Consider the following 18,964-nt stretch of genomic DNA (forward strand, 5'->3'; position numbering starts at 1 on the left):
TTCAAATTAAGACCATTATTGCTCCTGCTGCCGCTGTTGCTGTTGCTGTTGCTGCTGCTGCTGCTGCTGCTGCTGCTGCTGCTGCTGCTGCTGCTGCTGCTGCTGCACAGATGCGGTGCTACCAATGCTACCACCATTATAAAGAGCCTACACTTGAGTCCTGACCTTTCATGCTAGAGTCACAACTGAGGAGGACCTGAAGCCTCTTTCAGAACCTTCCATTCTGATATCTGGATAGGCAATTCCCTGAACCAACCCTTCCCAATGGAGGTGGGAATTCATTTGTACCTCCCTGTAGGCCAAACCTTGCCACTTGTGCAGCAGGAACAATGGCTTTCATTGATCCTTCTCCTACCTGGCAAATTCCAGAATGTCGAGAAATTCAAAAGGACCTTCACTGGATTGTAAAAATGGCTCAGTGGTTAAGAGCACTGGCTGCTCTTCCAGAAGACCCGGGTTCAATTCCCAGCAACCACATGACAGTTCACAACTGTCTGTAAACTCCAGTTCCAGGGATCCAACACCTTCACACAGACACACATGCAGGCCAAACACCAATGCACATAAAAATTAAATCAATCAATAAATAAACAAATAAATAAAATAAATTTTAAAACAGACATTTTTAAAAAAAGAACCTTCACAGAGCATTGAGTCTGATACTTCATCATACTGGTAGAAACATGGTGACTCAGAGAGAGACATGAGACATGACAAGGATCACACAGTAGAGCAGTGGCAGAAATGTCCCAAATCCATTTCACCTAGTTTAGAGGCCAGTGTTTCCACCCCTTTACCTCCAAAAACTTCCAGTCACTTGACCTGTTGCCCAAATGGCATCACATTGAGCCTGCAAGACTCGTTCAGAGTGGCAGTCCTCAACCTTAGCAACCCATCAGAATTCCCTAGGGAACATTAAAAATACTGGCATCCTGGCCCTATCTCACCAAGTGAGTCATCATCTTCAAAGGAGGGGCCCTAATTTTTAAAAGTTCCCTGGGTGATTCTAAAATATAGTCAAGATTGAGAATTGCTTTGGGAAAACAAGCCTGACTTTGAGACAACTTGAAGGACAGACTCCCAGGCTTTACAGACATGGCTCCTTTTGATTCAGAACATCCTACACCTCAGAGTGTTCCTAAACTCTGGTATGTGGAAGGCCTAGATGCTAAGGTCACATCTTCTTGTTATTTTTGTTATTCTTGTCGATCTTGTTATTGCTCTCCCATCATTCCATCTAAGAAATATTTTACTTCCAGCCTTCTTTTTCTTCTTTTTTAATGTCATAAAGGCTTCTTAAGAGACCACCTGCCTCTAGTGAGAAGCTCATAAATAATCTGACCTAATTTCTGGCTTTTCTCAGAGGTTCACTCACAAGGCATATCTCCCTAGTTCCCTTTAAGGAGCTAGTGTTGGGTACTTAAAACTGTCAGTCGGCCCCCACTCCCAATTACTTGCCATTCCCATGCATAAGACTGTTGTGGGGAGCCAGTGAAAAGCAGAGAAAAGAAAGACCTTGAGCATTTGGACCTCCCCTCGCCCAAGCCTACTCAGCTCTCTCTATTTGATTATCATATTGGCTTCAAGATATAGTAATGTGTAATGACTTGCCTAGGAAAGAGAAAGCAGAGATGTGTACTTTTTCCCCACAACAACACAAAAGAAAGTAGCCTTTCTTTTTTTAGAATCATTAGGCGAGAAATCTAACTGAATGAGGGTACTGGCCAAGTATGTGTGAACACCCAACAGTTAAAAAAAAGTAATTTTAGAAGAAAGAAAAGGAAAAAGATACGTGCCACTAGTAAACTCAATCATTAGTGACAATAAGTAAGCAAACCAAAACAAAAAACTCACAGTGGACACGCCTAGATGAAGAACTACAAGCAATTAATGACTGCTGAAGGAGAATCAGTTTTATCCAAGGAGGAGCCTGTTGTTGAATAATAAGACAGGTAGGCAACACAAAATGAGCTTCTTTTCTGTAAATTTTTTTCTTCCATTTTGTTTTGTTTGAGCATCTCTTGACATACTGGTCTTTTGCATGTTTGTTTGATTTTGATTTTGGTTTTCTGTTTTTTATTTGATATCTGTTTTGGTATATGGATATTTTTTGAGAGAGCAAGGGTACATAAAGGTGGGTGGGTAGAGAGGTGTGGAGGCTCTGGGAGGAATTATGGGATGGGAAATATGATCAAAATGTGGTGTAGGAGGGTCTTCTTTCTATGTGCTGCTTTCATTGGTCAAATAAAGAAACTGCTTTGGCCTTTTGATAGGGCAGAATTTAGATAGGTAGAGTAGACCAAGCAGAATCCTGGGAGAAAGAAAACAGAGTCAGGCAGACGCCATGGCTCTTCTCTCCAAGACAGATGCTGGTTAGTTAGACTCATGCCAGTAAGCCACAGTCAAGTATGATACAGATTATTAGAAATTGGTTGAATCAATATGTGAGGCTTAGACATTTAGAGGCTAGAACTAATGGGCCAGGAAGTGTTTAAATGAATACAGTTTCTGTGTAATTATTTCAGGTAAAGCTAGCTGGGCGGCCGGAAGCTGGTTGGGACAAAAAGCAGCCCGCTCCCTCATTACAACAGAAATGTATTATATAATTTAATTAAATAAAGTTAAAAGCAAAAAAAAACTGGAAAATATTATTAATAATGTCTGGCAACTTACAGTCACTTTGGTTTTTTTTTAAAGTCTTTTATTCTCCTCAGTTTTATTAAGGATTAATTGACAAATAAAAACTGTAAATATGTAGATTTTACAATGTGATGATACAAAGTATTTTTACATTGTGGAATGATTACCATAGTCAACATAATTAGCACATTCATTACTTCACAGAGTTACTCTTGTTTGTGGTGAGATCGGTTAAGATTTATGTTCTTAGCAAATTTTAAATATATATTACACTATTATTAACTACATTCACCATGTATACATTAGGTCTCTAAAACTTACTTGCCTTATAACAAGTTTTTACTGTTTGACCAACATCTCCCTTTTTCTCCTATGTCTCAGTCCCTGGAAACCACTACTCTACTCTTTGCATCAATGTTTCTAGATTTTACAGACATATAAGAGCATATGGTAATTTGTCTTTTTGTGTCTGACTTATTTCAGTTAGTAGAATGCCCTCCAGGGTTATTCATGCTCTTGCCAATAGCAATATTTTCTTCATTTGTAAGGTTAAATAACATTCCATTGTATATGCATACCATACATACACCCTCTGTTTATTGTCTATCTATCTATTATCTATCTGTTGACAGACACTTAGGTTGACTCCATGTCTTGGCTGTTATGAATAATGCTGCAGTGAACATTGGAGTGTAGATAGCTTTTTGCATATATACTCAAAAGTAAGAGTGCTGGATTATATGACAATTCTGTTTGTATTTTTTTTTAGCTATAAACTGATTGGCCTAGTAGCTCAGGCTTCTTATTAACTCTTATAACTTATACTAGTCCATTACTCTTGTCTATGTTAGTCACGTGGCTTTATACCTTTTTCAGCAAGGCAGTCACATCTTGCTTGCTCGGTGTCTGGATCATGACTGCAGACTACAGAATCCTCTTCCCAGAATTCTCCCATTCTCATTGCCCCACCTCTACTTCCTGCATGATCACTCTGCCTATTCTTCCTGCCTGTCTACTGGCCAATCAGCATTTTATTAAACAAGTACAAGAAACAAATGTTTACAGGGTAAAGTCATTTTCCCACAGCAATCCTCCCCCTTTTTTTTTTAAAGAACAAGAACTCTAAATCTGATGTCCTTTGTTTAGCTTTGTTCCTGACCATTATCCATAACAACTTGTAACCAACATTCTAAACAAAGGCAAACATCCATAATCCATTTTTTGGAATGTGGTCATAGTTTTCCAGGCTACTTCCTGCTGAATTGGGGTGCTGATAATCTTATGGGGACCTAAAGAAAATTTAGAATTATGATCAAGTCATGACTGAAGTGTACTGTGAGGATTGATCATCTCAGCCAACAGTCTTGAGGCTGTTCTGGATATTAGAACTCAGACATCTGGTCCATTCGCTCTTATTGGAGATTTCTCAGGGAGGTCTTCCTTGATCAAACCTTATTTTTCTTAGCCCAGAATAAATCCATAGACTCTCATTTCCTGTGGAAACAAAAGCAAAATCCCTTCTTCAAAGTAACATATCTTTTTACTTCAATTTTGAAGTCATGGCATTTACAAAATATTTATGTTTTATTAATCCAGAAGCATTTATATTTAAATGTCTTTTAACAACTGTTGTTCCTTCCTCAAGTGTCAAGCAATTCAAAGACAACATGATAATATACAGTATCCAGACTCTCTGTGTATTTTCCATCTTTATGTGACTTTACTTTAAATTCTATTTCTTTTATTTTTAAATTTAATTTTGACTTTTTTGAGACAGGGTTTCTCTGTGTATCTTTGGCTGTTCTGGAACTCCTTCTGTAACATGAGGGCCTGCTTGTTGGCGTTTCTGTTCTGCCCAGTTCCTTCAGCCTTTTAGCCCTAAAGAAAATCACAAAGAGGTCTGCATAAGTTATAAAAATGATTAGCCCATTAGCTCAAGCTTCTTATATTAACCCATTATTCTTATCTATGTTAGCCACATGGCTCAGTATCTTTTTCAGCAGGGCAAGTCACATCCTGCTTCTTCGGTATCTGGACAGGACTGGGGAAAGAGCTTCCTTCTTCCCAGAATACTCCTGTTCTCATTTCCCCACCTCTACTTCCTGTCTGGTTGTTCCGCCTATACTTCCTGCCTGACTACTGGCTAATCAGCATTTATTTAAAACATAATTGACAGAATGCAGAATTGTCCCACACCATCCCTCTGTAGACCATGCTGTCCATGAACTCACAGAGATCTACCTGCCTCTGCCCCCCAAGTGCTGGGATTAAAGGTGTGTGCCACCACATCTTGAGCTCACAGAGATCTGTCTGCCTTTGCCTCCTTAGTGTTAGGATTAAAGGTGTGTGCTACCACACCCAACTATGCTTTTTTTCTTTTTTCTTTTAAGGACATTATGTTTTTTTCTCCCAAGCCTACATATATTTTTAAACATACAGTAAACCATTTAAAGGTTTTCTTCATCTTTGAATCTATCTTTACTGTATATCTCTCTCTTTTTCTGACCACATGAGTCTTTAATTTGCTAAGCAATATGACTAGGATTAAAGCCATGGTTTTGATGGCTGGATCCATCTCCATTCTTTAGCTTTCTTAGATTCCAGTCTCATGGCAGAGGTACCGGCCAGAACCATGTTTATTGCCACAACTCTATGATATTTAAAGGTCCTTGCCACCACCAAAAAGCGTGCAGTAAGCTTTTCATCAACACCATTTAAGTGCTTTGTGGCAGGACCTCTTAAAAAAGCTGAAGCTGAGTTAGGAAGCTTCTCTTAAATGAGAGTGCTTGCCTCAAGCAAGCAGAGCCCACCCCAAAAAAAGTACTGCTATCAATAAGCCATGCTTTACTTTATTTTTTTCTAGAATTATTTCCCAAGCTCTCTCAGGCTTTATATGGATGTAGTTGTCCACATGGGTGCCATTCTGTTGACTGAGGTTTCTGTCCTGCCTTGTTCCTGCAATCATTAAGTACCAAAGAAATCACACAGAGGTTGACATTAGTTATAAGCTGGTTGGCCTAGTAGCTCAGGGTTCTTATTAACTCATCACTTATATTAGCCCATTATTCTTGTCTATGTCAGCCACGTGGCTCAATACCTTTTTCAACGAGGCAGTCACATTGTGCTTGCTCTGTATCTGGATCACGATTCTATTTGTAATTTTTAAAATAACCTTCATACTGATTTTCATAATGTTTGCAGTCATTTGCATTCCCATCAGCAATGTTCAAGTGTTCCCTTTTCTCCACACCTTCACCAGAACTTGCTTTGTTTTTTAAAAGGCCATCCTAACAAATGTTAGATTCACTGTGATTTAGCTTTTATTGGTCTTCTCTGTTGGTTTATGATGTTGAGCATGTGTTTCTTAAACCTGTTAGCTATTTGTATAATAGGTCTCTTCAAAACGACAGCCTACAGAATGGGAAAAGATCTTCACCAACCCCATATCAGACAGAGAGGGCTCATCTCCAAAATATACAAAGAACTCAAGAAATTGGTCATAAAAAGAAAATAATAATCCAATAAAAACAATGGATTACCAACCTAAACAGAGAAATCTCAACAGAGGAATCTAAAATGGCTGAAAGATACTTAAGGAAATGCTCAACATCCTTAGTCATCAGAGAAATGTAAATCAAAACAACTCTGAAACTCCATCTTACACACGTAAGAATGGCCAAGATCAAAAACACTGATGACAACTTATGCTGGAAATAATGTGGGGTAAAGGGAACACTCCTGCATTGCTGATGGGAATGTAAACTGGTCCAGCCCCTTTGGATATCAGTAAGGCGATTTCTCAGAAAATTAGGAAGCAACCTTCCTCAAGACTCAGTAATACCACTTTTGGGTATATATCCAAAGGATGCTCACTCGTGCCACAAGGACATGTGCTCAACTATGTTTATAGCAGCTTTGTTTGTCCTAGTCAGAACCCGAAAACAACCTAAACACCCCTTGACCGAAGAATGGATAAGGAAAATGTGGTACATTTGCACAATGGAGTACTACACAGCAGAAAAAAATAATGATATCTTGAAATTTGCAGGCAAATGGATGGAGCTAGAAAACATCATTTTGAGTGAAGCAACCCAGACACAGAAAGACAATTATCACATGTACTCACTCATAAGTGGTTTTTAAACATAAAGCAAAGAAAAGTAGCCTACAAATCACAATCCCAGAGAACCTAGACAACAATGAAGACCCTAAGAGAGACATACATAGATCTAATATACATGGGAAGTAGAAAAAGACAAGATCTCCTGAGTAAATTGGGTGCATGGGGACCTTGAGGGAAAGTTAAATGGGAGAGGAGATGCAGGGAGGGGAGCAGAGAAAAATGTAGAGCTCAATAAAAATCAATAAAATTTTAAAAAAGAAGAAAAAAAGAAACTAGATCTCTTGAGTTCCTTTGCCGGTTTTTAAATCTGATAATTTCTATTTTGCTATTGAATTATATGAGATCAGTTACAATAGTCACATATGCTTGTTTTTGATTTTGTACTTTTTGCCAAGACCAACATTAAAGATCTTCCCCCTCCCCATCCTTTCTCTTAGAATCTTCAGGTTTTATAGTTAATGTTTTAATCTATTTCAAGTTAATGTTATATATGGTGTAAGTTGATGATCAAATTTCATTTTTTTCATTGTTTGGGATTGAATACATGGTGGGCGAGTACTCTGTCATTAAGCTATGCCTCTAGCCCTAATTTTATTCTCTTTCTGGTGCATTTCCAGTTTTCTCAGTATCATTTATCGAAAAGATTTTCATTTTTTAATTATGTATTCTTGGTATTATTGTCAGACTAGTTGGCTGTGTGTGTGTGTGTGTGTGTGTGTGTGTGTTTGTAGTTTCTCTATTCTGTTCATTGATCTGCATATCTGGTTTTATTATATTATTTTACTATTTTGGTCACTATAGAATGTACTATGATTTAGAGACAAAAAGTGTAATGCCTCCAAGCTTGTTCCTTCTCAAAATTGCTTTAACTATTCAGAATCTTTTGTGACCTATTTTCTGTGACAAGTATAATTGGAATTTTCAAATCAATTTTGTTGAATATGTATATTACTTTGGGCAGTGTGAACATTTTGACAATATTAATTTTTCTATCCAATGAGCATAAAATGCTATTTATTTGTGTCTTTGATTTCTTTCATCAATGTCATAACAGCATACTGATCTCTCTCATTCATGGCCAAATTTATGCCTTATAATTTTATGTTTTCATGTTATTGCTATTTATTTATTTAGTGTGCATTCATGATATGTGTGTGAACATCCATGCTATGATGCATGTATGATTGTTAGACAATAACTATACAGAGTTGATTTTCTCCTTCAACCTGTGTGTGGATTCTGGAGACCAAACTGAGCTATCTCATTGACCCAGTTTTGTTTTATTTTAAATAATATTTCTACAGCCTCTCTTCATCAGATTTCTACTCCTTCCTCTACCCCTTTCACCTAGAAATATCCTTGTTAAATCTGGACTGATACCCTGTGGGCATTTAAAATGTAAAATCAAACATAGAGTAATAATGAAACCTCTTTGAAGTATTACTATAGAAAAGGAGTTTATTATATGCAGTGGTGGTGACTGCTGTGGAGAAAGTTTGACTGCCTCACCATGCCCCTCCCAGTAGTCCTTTGCTGAACAATTGTTGGGCAGTTCCAGCCCTCCATCCTGCCTTCCACTTGTAACTGTTTTTTGCCTTCTCTCAGGGCCTCAACTGAGAGATGTTCTGGAAGCGGGTGGCAGAGGCGGGGGAGGCTAAAGTAGAATTCACCCAGTCCTGTGGGCTGGAGCTGAGTCACTTATGTCAAATCAGGGGCCAGGTGGTGATGGCCTTTAGTGGACAAGCTTGCAGAGAAACGCCAATCCTGCCCAGCCTCTGAGGTTTTGGAAGAGGAAGCACTCACTATGGGTGAAGTCCACCCTTCCCTCACCGAATTTCTGGCTCACTGTGAAATCTGCTCTTCTGTCCCTTAAAGTTGAGTCACTGTGGACAAGTGACTTGTATGTAGTCTTAGTTTTCCCATCCAACAAGCAGGTAGTCTACTACCTCTCCCTGCAATTGTGTAGATTAAAGCAGGTAAAAATACAGAGAAGAGGATTGTCTCTGAAAAGTCAGGATCTTTCTCTATCCAGGTCCTAATAGTAGTAGCCATTGTTGTAAGAGTTAAAGGCTATATCTGACACTCTAGCTCCCCCCACTCCACCTCCCTAACCCATGTTTTCCTGGCCTTGGTGGTAAAGATAATGCAGGAGGAAAGTTAAGGAGTCTGAGGCAGAGAAGCTTTATACATTCAGGATACCAAGAAGGACCGTGGGAATGAGGTCATAGGATGAGGGATCTGTAAGGAAAGAGACAATGCTCAACCTGACCAGTGTGACTAACTTAGGTTTCAAGTAGAGGCTTACTGTCCTCCTCTTTCTGAATTCTTCCCCTCTAAAAATTTTGGGTCCCAGGTGGGTCTGGGGGTGCAGAAACACCGAAAACCATCGTTGAACGAAGAAAATACATAGTATACACTGAAAGCAGAGCTCTGTAGTAGAAGTCCGACTACAGAGAGCAGAACTGGCTCTAGAGTTTGGCCCCAACCCTCTGAAATCTAGCCCTGCATTATGCTGAGGTCACAGTTGCTACATGGCAGAGTCGCTAATATCAGTCTATTCCTAGGAGACACAGAACTCCTCTGACTGCTGGCTGACCTTGGCTTCATGAAACCTTGGTGCCCCTGCCAAATCTTCCTTGGAGTACAGGGGAGGCCTAATTCTTCCACCCAGACTTTTCCCCCATCCCTCCACCCCTCTCTGGAACTTTCTCTCACTCTCAGGCTTACATTACAGTCCCTTGTCTCTCCCAGCATTCCTCTCTGGCTGATCTCATCTCTCTTAATAAATTCTCATTTACAATCCATTTGATTATATGCTTCCCTCAAGCCCCAGACTACTACAAACTCTGATCAAGTTGAAATTAGGTATACTGGTTAGAGTCTGGGCCTGCACCTAGGGTTTTGTGTAATGAGAAGCCTTAGGCCAACTTTAGAAAGCAGTGGGTTTCTAGACATTGGGGAAGTAGCTTCCAATGTCATTTACTCCAAATTAATATCTCAGACAAATGAGTTTTATTTTTTTTAATATTTCTGATAAATTATTTATTTATTTTACATGTATGGGTGTTTTGTCTGTGTGCACACCTATACATACTGTGCGTGCCTGGGTCCTCAGAGGCCAGAAGAGCATGTCTGATTTCCCTGGGACTGGAGTTACAAGACGGTTGGGAGCCTACCTCACCTGGAAAAGCATCCACTGCTCTTAACACCCGAGACATCCCTCCAGCCCCCATTTTTTAAAGTCCTAATTTATTGTCTTATTGACTTCTTGTGGAAGAAGATTTTTATAATTTAATTTTTCTTATACAGTAATACCTTTATTATTAAAGAAATGACTTCACACATAAAGTTCTAATGACAATTGCATTTAGAATTGCTCCTTTTAAAAGTTTAAATGTGACAGTAAAGATATGAAGCATCCAAAACTCCAGAAGGTATTTAAACAGGTACCAGATGTCACTACTCATCTTGGAATAGACAGAACAACAGTGATACTGATACTGAATTCCAGGCAAGTGCTCACCAGCTGCTCCTTTATCTCCAGGAGCAAAGGACATCTTAACACAGGCATTACTGAGCCAGCGGTTCACAACTGGTCCTCGTTCTAACTGCTAAAGTTAGGTTCACATTGTTTAATTAGAGAGGAAACTGATGGCCAATGCCCTCCTTCTGTTGAGAGCTGTCACTCAAGGTACTCCCATCATATCCACTCGTTTCCAAAGAGATGAGAATTTCATCCTCAAAGCAAGCCACCTGGAACTTATGGATGCAATCCAAAGTTGCTCTCTAGTTAAGCTCAGATAATAGGAAAACATTTTCTTGGAACATAAATCTGTTGCTCCCACAAGAAACAACAGGATAAGAAAACCTATAGTCAAAGGTCAGCATCCTGGTTACAGACTGTTATTTCCCAGATGTATGTCACCAATTCTAATTTCTGCGTTGTTACAAAGGATCTTTGCATTCTCACTATTAGCCAATCATCAAAACACACTGACGTCACTGCTGGATCAAGTCCAGAATTCCAAAACAATAGAAAAACAAGGGGAAACCTGTCTAATAGCACAGTTAACTTCATTATATCAAACTCAAAGATGCAGCAGCCACAGGGAATGGGAAATGGCCCGCCTTTTCCTTCCTTTCTTTCTTTCTTTCTTTCTTCTCTCTTCTTTCTTTCTTTCTTTCTTTCTTTCTTTCTTTCAGGCAGGGTCTTCCTATGTATCTCATGTTGATCTGGGACACACAATCCTGGGTTCTCCTGTATCTAAGACTCCTGGGTGCTGAGACTACAAGCATGCACCACCACACCTGGCCAAAAAAAGTCTATCTTTAATCCCTTTGTCATATTGCATGAGAAATATTCATTTTCTTTTGTTTTCCACTTTAGATAAAAACTCAGAGAAATCGAGCTCCTGTTTTGTCACTAACAAGCCCCATCACCTTTAAGGTTTATAATTTTTCCTATCTGGGCCTCAGGGTTGCTAGTGTTTTTCTCTATAACTTCTTTGTGTTATCTTAGCTATCATCTTTCAAACTTGCGTACTCAAGGGTTGCTTAAGAACAGTCGGAAAGAGGGGGAGGGAGAAAGAAATAGAGAAGAGAAGAGAAGAGAAGAGAAGAGAAGAGAAGAGAAGAGAAGAGAAGAGAAGAGAAGAGAAGAGAAGAGGGGAGGGGAGAGGGGAGGGGAGAGAAGGGGGGAGGGGAAGAGAGGGAAGGGGAGAGGGGAGGGGAGGGGAGGGGAGGGAAGGAGAGAGGGGAGGGGAGGGGAGGGGAGGGGAGGGGAGGGGAGGGGAGAGGAGAGGAGAGGAGAGGAGAGGAGAGGAGAGGAGAGGAGAGGAGAGGAGAGGAGAGGAGAGGAGAGGAGGAGGAGAGGAGAGGAGAGGAGAGGAGAGGAGAGGAGAGGGCTCTGAAAAGACATCCACCCTGTCTGGGTGTCTGGGTACCCTGCCTCCAGCTTCGCCAGGCCGTTCCCTTGCATGCAGTGCTAGGCAACACACATGCTGACCTATTTTTGCAAGAAAGCTCTTTCTGGAGTTGTGGTGTCCTTTACCTTGCTGCTCTGCCCATGATAGCTCTGGGACTGAATAGCAGATACACGTATAGGGAACAGATAATTAATCTGAGGCTCTAGCATAATGAGCCAAACCAAAGAGCTCGTAAGGTTGAAGGGCATTCTGATCCATGGCTTTCTATTTCCAGAAAACACCCCCAGAAATTTGAAAGTTAATCTGTTGCAAGTCCTCCTAGGAGGGATTCGGCTTAATTCCATCTTGAGGGAGATCAGGATGCTTTATTCCAAACCTCAACTCTTCTAAATCTGACTCTGTTCCCTACTGTGGCCTTCATTCTTTCCTATTTGCTCTTACGAAGGAGTGCTCCATCCTAAGCCTGTGGGCCTGACCCTCCCCCCCGGTTTCCTTTCTGCCTCCTATAAGGAGGTCTCTAAAGACGGTTCTGAGATAACTTCCAAGTTTGAGCAAAAACCTTTCAGGCATCCAACAATGAATGGCCATCATTGTTGGTTGAGCTTTCTAGTTCCCAGGCTCCTTTGGGGCTCTGGGCTTTTCTTCACAGAGGTAGGTCTGAGGTTTCTGTTTCTTGTTTTCACCTCCCAAGTGCTAACATTTCATCCAGAGTTTTTCATTCTGGTTTGGTATACTGATTCCAGCATATTACAACTCTTACTGAAACTTCTGCAGTCTCTCTCTGCACAACGAGGGAGTCTCACAGGCCTCGAAGACCACAATCAAAGAGAAACAGGATTGGGCAGGGGACAGAGAAGTAGTTGTGCTTAGAATTACTGTGTGGTAGGGATCCCTTAGAGATTCAAAACACCCATGAAGAAACTAAAGCTAAGCTCCCATCAAAATAAAAAGCCATAAGAAATACCACCTACAGGCTTAGCAAGGGGATCTGGCCTAGGACATCCAAAATATTTGGGTCAATTTTCTTCTGCCTTGTAAAGCAACAGGTGACAGTGTAGCAGGAGAGAGAAACCAGAACTGGTGTCAGTAGGTAGCCTGAGGAGCTCCCTTCTCCTTTAAAGACCGCTACTTAGGTAAAGTGAGATCCTTGGCTTCACTATGGGGGGGCGGGGTAGGACAAGTCAGTATGAAGCAGTTAGAGCGTATTAAAAGATAAGTGAGAAACTCAGGCAAGGAATAAGATATACCCAAATGGGGGTATGGGCTTCTCACAGAGAATCATGATTGTCTTCATAGTAGCCACATGTACTGTCTTTTTTTTTTTTTTTAATGACTTCTAAGGCTACATCTCAAAAGGTTGCTAGGGAACGTTTTTGCTTTTGATAAATGAAATCATACATTAGTCCTGATGTACACTGAATAGCATTGCAGCTGATAAGGTAAAACCCCAAGTCACAAGGTTTGTGAGGAAAGTCAAATATTTTTACACCTTAAACATCTTTATTTACCTTGTAAGCAAAAGTTTAGCCTTATTTGTAAAATCCCAGAAAATATCTGGGAGAAAAATAAAGCCATATTTGAAGATCTTATTAGCTTAGACTTTGTAGTAGCTTGCATGATAAATGTCTCCCATAGTCTTGAGCATTTGTATACTTGGTTTCCAGTTGGTGGCACCATTTGGGTAGGTTTGGGAGTGTAACCTGGCTGGAAGACTGTGTTACTAGAGGGGAGGTGGCCTTTGAGATTTCAAAGACTCCACCATTCACAGTTTGCTTTCTCTCTACTTTATGCCTGTGGTTCAAGATGTGAACTCACAGCCTCCTACTCTTGCTGTTTCCTGCCACACACCCCATCCTGACAGACTCTTAACCCTCTGGAACCACAAGTCCAAAGAAACTCCTTCTACAAGTTGCCTTGGTCTTGGTGTTTTGTCACAGCAATAGAAAAATAGCTAATACAAGCCTAAAACATGGTTCACTGTCATTTTAACAGAAAATATATCTTCATAAAGAAATGCTAGTTTTATGCGAGAAATTTTTACAGCAAATGTTCTTAGTTGTACTAAAATTCTTTGTGTGTATATGGGTGTGTATATATCTGTGTGTGCGCACACAGAGTTGTGCACATTTGTTTAGAGGGCAGAGGTTGACCTTAGATGTCTTTCTGTATAATTCTCCATCTTACTTTTTGAGACAGAGTTGCTCACTGGTCTAGAACATGCCAATTTAGCTAGACTGGCCAGTGATTTCCCCCAGTAGCTCTCTGTTTCCACCTCCCCAAAACTGGGATTATAAATGTGCTGCTACATGTGTTACATGGATGCTGAAGATCTAATTTACATCTTCATACTTACACAGCAAGCATTTATGCCTACTGAGCCATTTCCCAGCCCACCCCACGAAAATGCTTGATTCCTTTTCTCTTTTCATGTTCCCTTAGTTTTTCCTGTGTTTCTATTCTTCCTCAAAAGGAGATGTAGGTCCCTTCATTTCTTTGTGACACAATTCCCCCATATATAAAATAAGAGTTAGACTCTATCATCTCTTAGGATAGAAGCAAAATAGTTGTTATCCTGAAAAAGAAGAGATCTGAATAACTTGAAATTGTTCAGAATTCATGAGGGACTAATGTAGATGAGTAAGGAAAATACAAATGAAAAAAGTCAGTGGAGGTTCCAGTAGACTAACAGCCCTCTCCCTCACACCAAAGTGTTCTTATTTTTCTATGATTTTTTACTGAGGATTTCAGAGTGCAATTGGAAAGGAAAGGAGGTTCCACAGATTTGAAAATGTTTAACCTTCCAACTTCCAGCTGCAAGGGAGGCTGAAAAGGTGTGCATTCACCTTTCCAGCTTTGGTAATAGTGTCAGGGGAGAAGAGAATTGGTAAGGCATGTCAAGTTACTTCAGTATCACCTACTAGAATACTCTTGCTGTAAATCCAATTTTTACAGTTTATTAAGATATAATTGATACGTAATAAGCAACACATCATATTTCTGTAATTTGGTAAGTTTTTAAGAATATATTCACCCACTAATTCAATCCAGTAATACCCCAAAAGATTCTTCATGCTCTTTTGCAGTTGGTCTTCCCGTGACTGCCGTCCCCATCCTGAAGCAACCACTGATTTGCTTCCATCACTATAGATCAGCTGACTCCTTTAAGAATCTGATGTTTAAAAAAATCTTATGTAAATGGAATAATATGGTATTTACTCTTATCTGGAGACTCACTTGACATAATTATTTTGAGATTCAGAATAATGTGTGTAGCAATGTTTTGTTTGCTTTTCCTGTTCATTTTAAGCTTTAGAGAGAAGGTCTTGCTATATAACCCAGGTTGGCCTAAAACTCACAATCTTTCTGCCTCAGATTTCTAAATGCTGGCATTACAGGTGTGTGTCATCTATCCAGCTCTCAGTTTATTACAGAGTAACATCCCCCGCTGTATGGCTAGCTCACAGTTTGTTTCATACTCATCTGTCCATATGCATTTGTGCTGTTTCAAGTTTAGTGCTAATAAAAATAAGGCTGCCTGGTACATTTGCTTGCAGGTCACTTACCAGTACCTTTTTTTTTTCCAAAATGTTTTTAACAGAAACTGACTTGGCAAATGTTGCCTTGCTGTTTCTCTTTTGTATTGAAGACTATTTTTGGCAGTTTTTGTTGTTGTTGATATTTTATTTCCTTTGATGTTGTTACGCATTGTTGCACCTCCCTGAACATTGTGAATGGATTTTTGAAAACCCATGGAAAAAGAAGTTCAGCTGCAAATTTAAGACTGTGTTTAAAGATTTGTCCAGGATGAAAATGAGAGACAAAAAAAACAATCTCTTTGCAAACATTTTGTATTTCTTAAAACAAATCAGTAAATATAATGCCAAACACAGAAGACAGTAGTTTCTTTCTCTTTAAGAACACTTTAAAACTATATTTATTTACAGGAAACTCTGACGTAGATTTAATGGAAGTTGGTGGCAAGTTGGCCTTTGCCTTTTCGTCTTGGCAATGAAAGCCATAGGTTTAGACCCAGAATGCTGTCTCCCCAGTGGCAGCAGAGCTCATTGTATCTGTCATTGTAATTGGCTCTCCCAGCTTCCACCAGCTTAGCCAGAGCACCCTTGTCTTGCACGTTAACCTGTGTGAAGGCAGCAACGGTGAGTGTCTTCATGCAGATCAGCCACCCCAGCCTGACCTTCACCTTGACAATATTGTAGAGACCCCCATCTGTGACACAGAGCAGACAGGAAGACCACCAGCTCAATGGGGTCTACATTGTGTGTGATAATTAGTCACCAGCAGAGTCTTCATGTTCTCCGTGAAGGTAGTGACGATATTTGCCCCTGTGCAAGGGATAGGTGGTCTCTTCCCCTTTGCCAAAAGCTTTCTTCTCAGCACAGACCGACAGCCTCTGCTTCTCCTCCTGCTGTGACTCTGACCTACACCTGTGGGGAAGCTTAAGAAACTAGGCTTGCTGATTGACTGACCAGTGCCTAGATGAACAGGTTAGCCACAGGAGGCAATTTCGGCCACTTATAATAGAGGAAGGCCCGTTGCTGCTGCAGCCAGGTGTAAGGCAATCATTTGACAAGGCAAGCGAGGTATCTTTTGGTCTAGGTGTCTTGTCCAATGCCAAATTCTTAGGCCTTTTCTCAAACAGGATTTACCACCTTTTTGGCCTCCTACTTCTGCACAAGAGCAGAGGTGGGAGCCATCTTCTTCTACTTGACTTTCTTCCCACATCTTGCTTCAGTGGAGGAGAGCACTAGTAATTTCCTTTTAATGCCTTGACTTTGATAAAGAAACGTGAACTTCACCTAGCCCCAGAGACCCCAGAAGACCATGAGTAGACGAGTGGCAATCTTAAGGCAGTTTTAGACCTATTGTAAGGGGGAATATGGCGGTATGGAGAACTCTGGCCCGGGGCCAACAAAATGTTTTGTTTTAGGAAAATGGTTCAAACAAATTGTATACTGTAAAAACCACTAACAGGATATGTGATCTATCTCATGTCTTCCTTCCAGGTTTCCCTGTGGAAATGGTCATACTTTCGTTCCACTCTCATTTCCTTAATACATTTTAAAATGGCAACATGGGAGATTTGGAGATCAAAGGCGACTCTTTAGACCATGAGGTGAATGTGTCTCAAGATTTCGTCTCGGTGTGGAAAGGGGTAGCCTGGAATAGGGAATCCCAGCAAAAATCTTTGCCCTACCCTCTGGAGTCCCTACATAAGTCCTTAAGAAATAGTTACTGCAGAGAAAGGCAAGAGTAGATACCATTAAGATTCATTGATCCATGAGCTTCTGTACCACCACAGGTTCTGGATCCTTGCCCATCTTATAGACACTTGGCCTGGGTCTCAAGGCTGGCCTGAGCTGTGTGTGTGTGTGTGTGTGTGTGTGTGTGTGTGTGTGTGTGTGTAATAGTATATATACATTATAATATATACATATATTATATAGTATATGTATATATATATTAGGACTACCAGGGAAGGTGAAGGTGGAACTCGGCCTGTTTGGTAGGTCCTAGACAACATTTCTAGAGCAGTACAGCCCTCTGAAAGGCAGGAGAGAGTTAGATGGTCAGAGGGAGGCCTAGTGAGAAGCACACTGTAGTTTTCTTCCCCAGCCAACCCTCCACTAGGGAGATCATTCCTTAGAGCTGAGGTGTATCGTTCGCCACTTGCTGAAAGTTTCTAGGTGATGTACAGAGTAACCAAGTGGTCAATGAAGGAGCAAGATAAAGGTGGGGAGGGGACAGAAGGCGGTGGTGGTGGAGGATATGGGGACCAAGAGCCCCTGGAGCTGCCCAGGCCACTAACTGATGTGCTTACAATCATCAGAACTTCCCCTCTCTGGGCCCTCCCAGCCTCCGGGGATTGAGAACTGCTTTGCTCTCCCGGATCAGGAAGAACAAGACTTCCTTATCTGGTGGGAGAGGACTGGTGAATACCACCTCCAAGTAGAGGGGAGAAGGGAGAGCAAGGAGCCAAGACAACCATAGACCCAGCAGGCAGCTCCATTCCTGGGGAAAGCCTAGGAAGAAGAGGGCAGACTCCAACCAAGGACCCCAGGGTTCCAGGAGCCCGGATGGGCGGTGGATCCAGAGTCCATACCCTCCCACCAATGCTTCAAAGCCCTGGTGCTTGTGGCTGGTGTGAAGTTTTTGCTTTCATTGTCCGTATGAGATTTTTCTAGACCTACCTCCTACGGAGCAACGAAAGTCAATAGCTGCTCAGATTAGAATCCCACTCCCTATTCATTTATACTCTCTCCTAGATACATTTTTACATTTTTATTACATTTTTGTTTATTTATTTATTTATTTGTATGTGTTGCGTGCGCATGGATACACAAGTGTGACAGCATGCTCACAGAGGTCAGATGACAGCCTGCAGGAGTTGATGTCGCCATGTGGGTCCTGGGAATTCAACTCAGGAGCTCAAGAGTCTACTTAGTCTACTGAGTGAGCACGCTGGCTTCCAAGTCTTTGTTTTGCCTACTTTTTTATTTATTTTACATTTCAAGTAGCCACAGTTGGCCTTGCATTCCTGATCCTTCGACTCTGCCTCCTGAGTGGGGGAATTACGGGCATGCACCACCACGCCTGCTTTTCCCGGACATATTTTATTTGGTGTCTCCAGCTGCTTTCGGTGCTCTCAATCCATATGGCTCTCCTCACCACAGAGCAGTTAGCTGCCCTCTTGTGCCCGACCAAAATAAAGTTGCTGTTACTCGAGATACTTTGCAAAGCTCCACTTATGCAACAAATACTCAGAGATTCCAGTTCAGAGATGCTAGAGGCGCGATTAAAAACACTTACCTAGTCAAAGAGAGGTCTGGTTCATGTTAGAGCAGGCTGTTATTCTAAGGTGAGCACTGTCATGGATTTAGCATGGTCCAGAAGCCCAGCCTTTCTCATAGTAGTAGTCAGTAGTTCATAGCACAGGTGTGTTTCAGTCAAGGACCAGTATTTGAATATGGTTTATCCCTTTCAAAATTTGCATTGAACTTTGATTCCTGTGGTGCTGGATATTGCCAATTTGACAGACTCTAGACTCTAGGAGAGACCAGTCCCTGGACCTGCCTGTGAGGGAATATCTAGATGAGGTAGATTGACTGGGGCAGGAAGTTCCACTTTAATTGTGGGCAGAACACTTGCATGGACTCGAGTCCTTGGCTGAATAAAAAGGAGAAAACAAGCTGAGCACTAACTAGCCTTCGTTTCCTTTGGCCTCCTGACCATATAGATGCAAGGTGACCCACCACCT

General features: G+C 41.0%; 1 protein-coding gene and 1 pseudogene across 1 annotated transcript in view; one reads left to right on the forward strand and one right to left on the reverse strand.

Annotated features, from left to right (window-relative positions):
* Window positions 1-18,964, forward strand: part of Slc16a2 (solute carrier family 16 member 2) — a 123,386-nt gene that overhangs the window by 30,682 nt on the left and 73,740 nt on the right. The window lies entirely within an intron of this gene.
* LOC148117371 (oocyte-secreted protein 4B-like) lies at window positions 10,550-12,982 on the reverse strand (annotated as a pseudogene).

This window comes from Myodes glareolus, chromosome X (genome assembly GCF_982192425.1).
Source record: "Myodes glareolus chromosome X, mMyoGla1.1, whole genome shotgun sequence".
Taxonomy (NCBI): Eukaryota; Metazoa; Chordata; class Mammalia; order Rodentia; family Cricetidae; genus Myodes; species Myodes glareolus.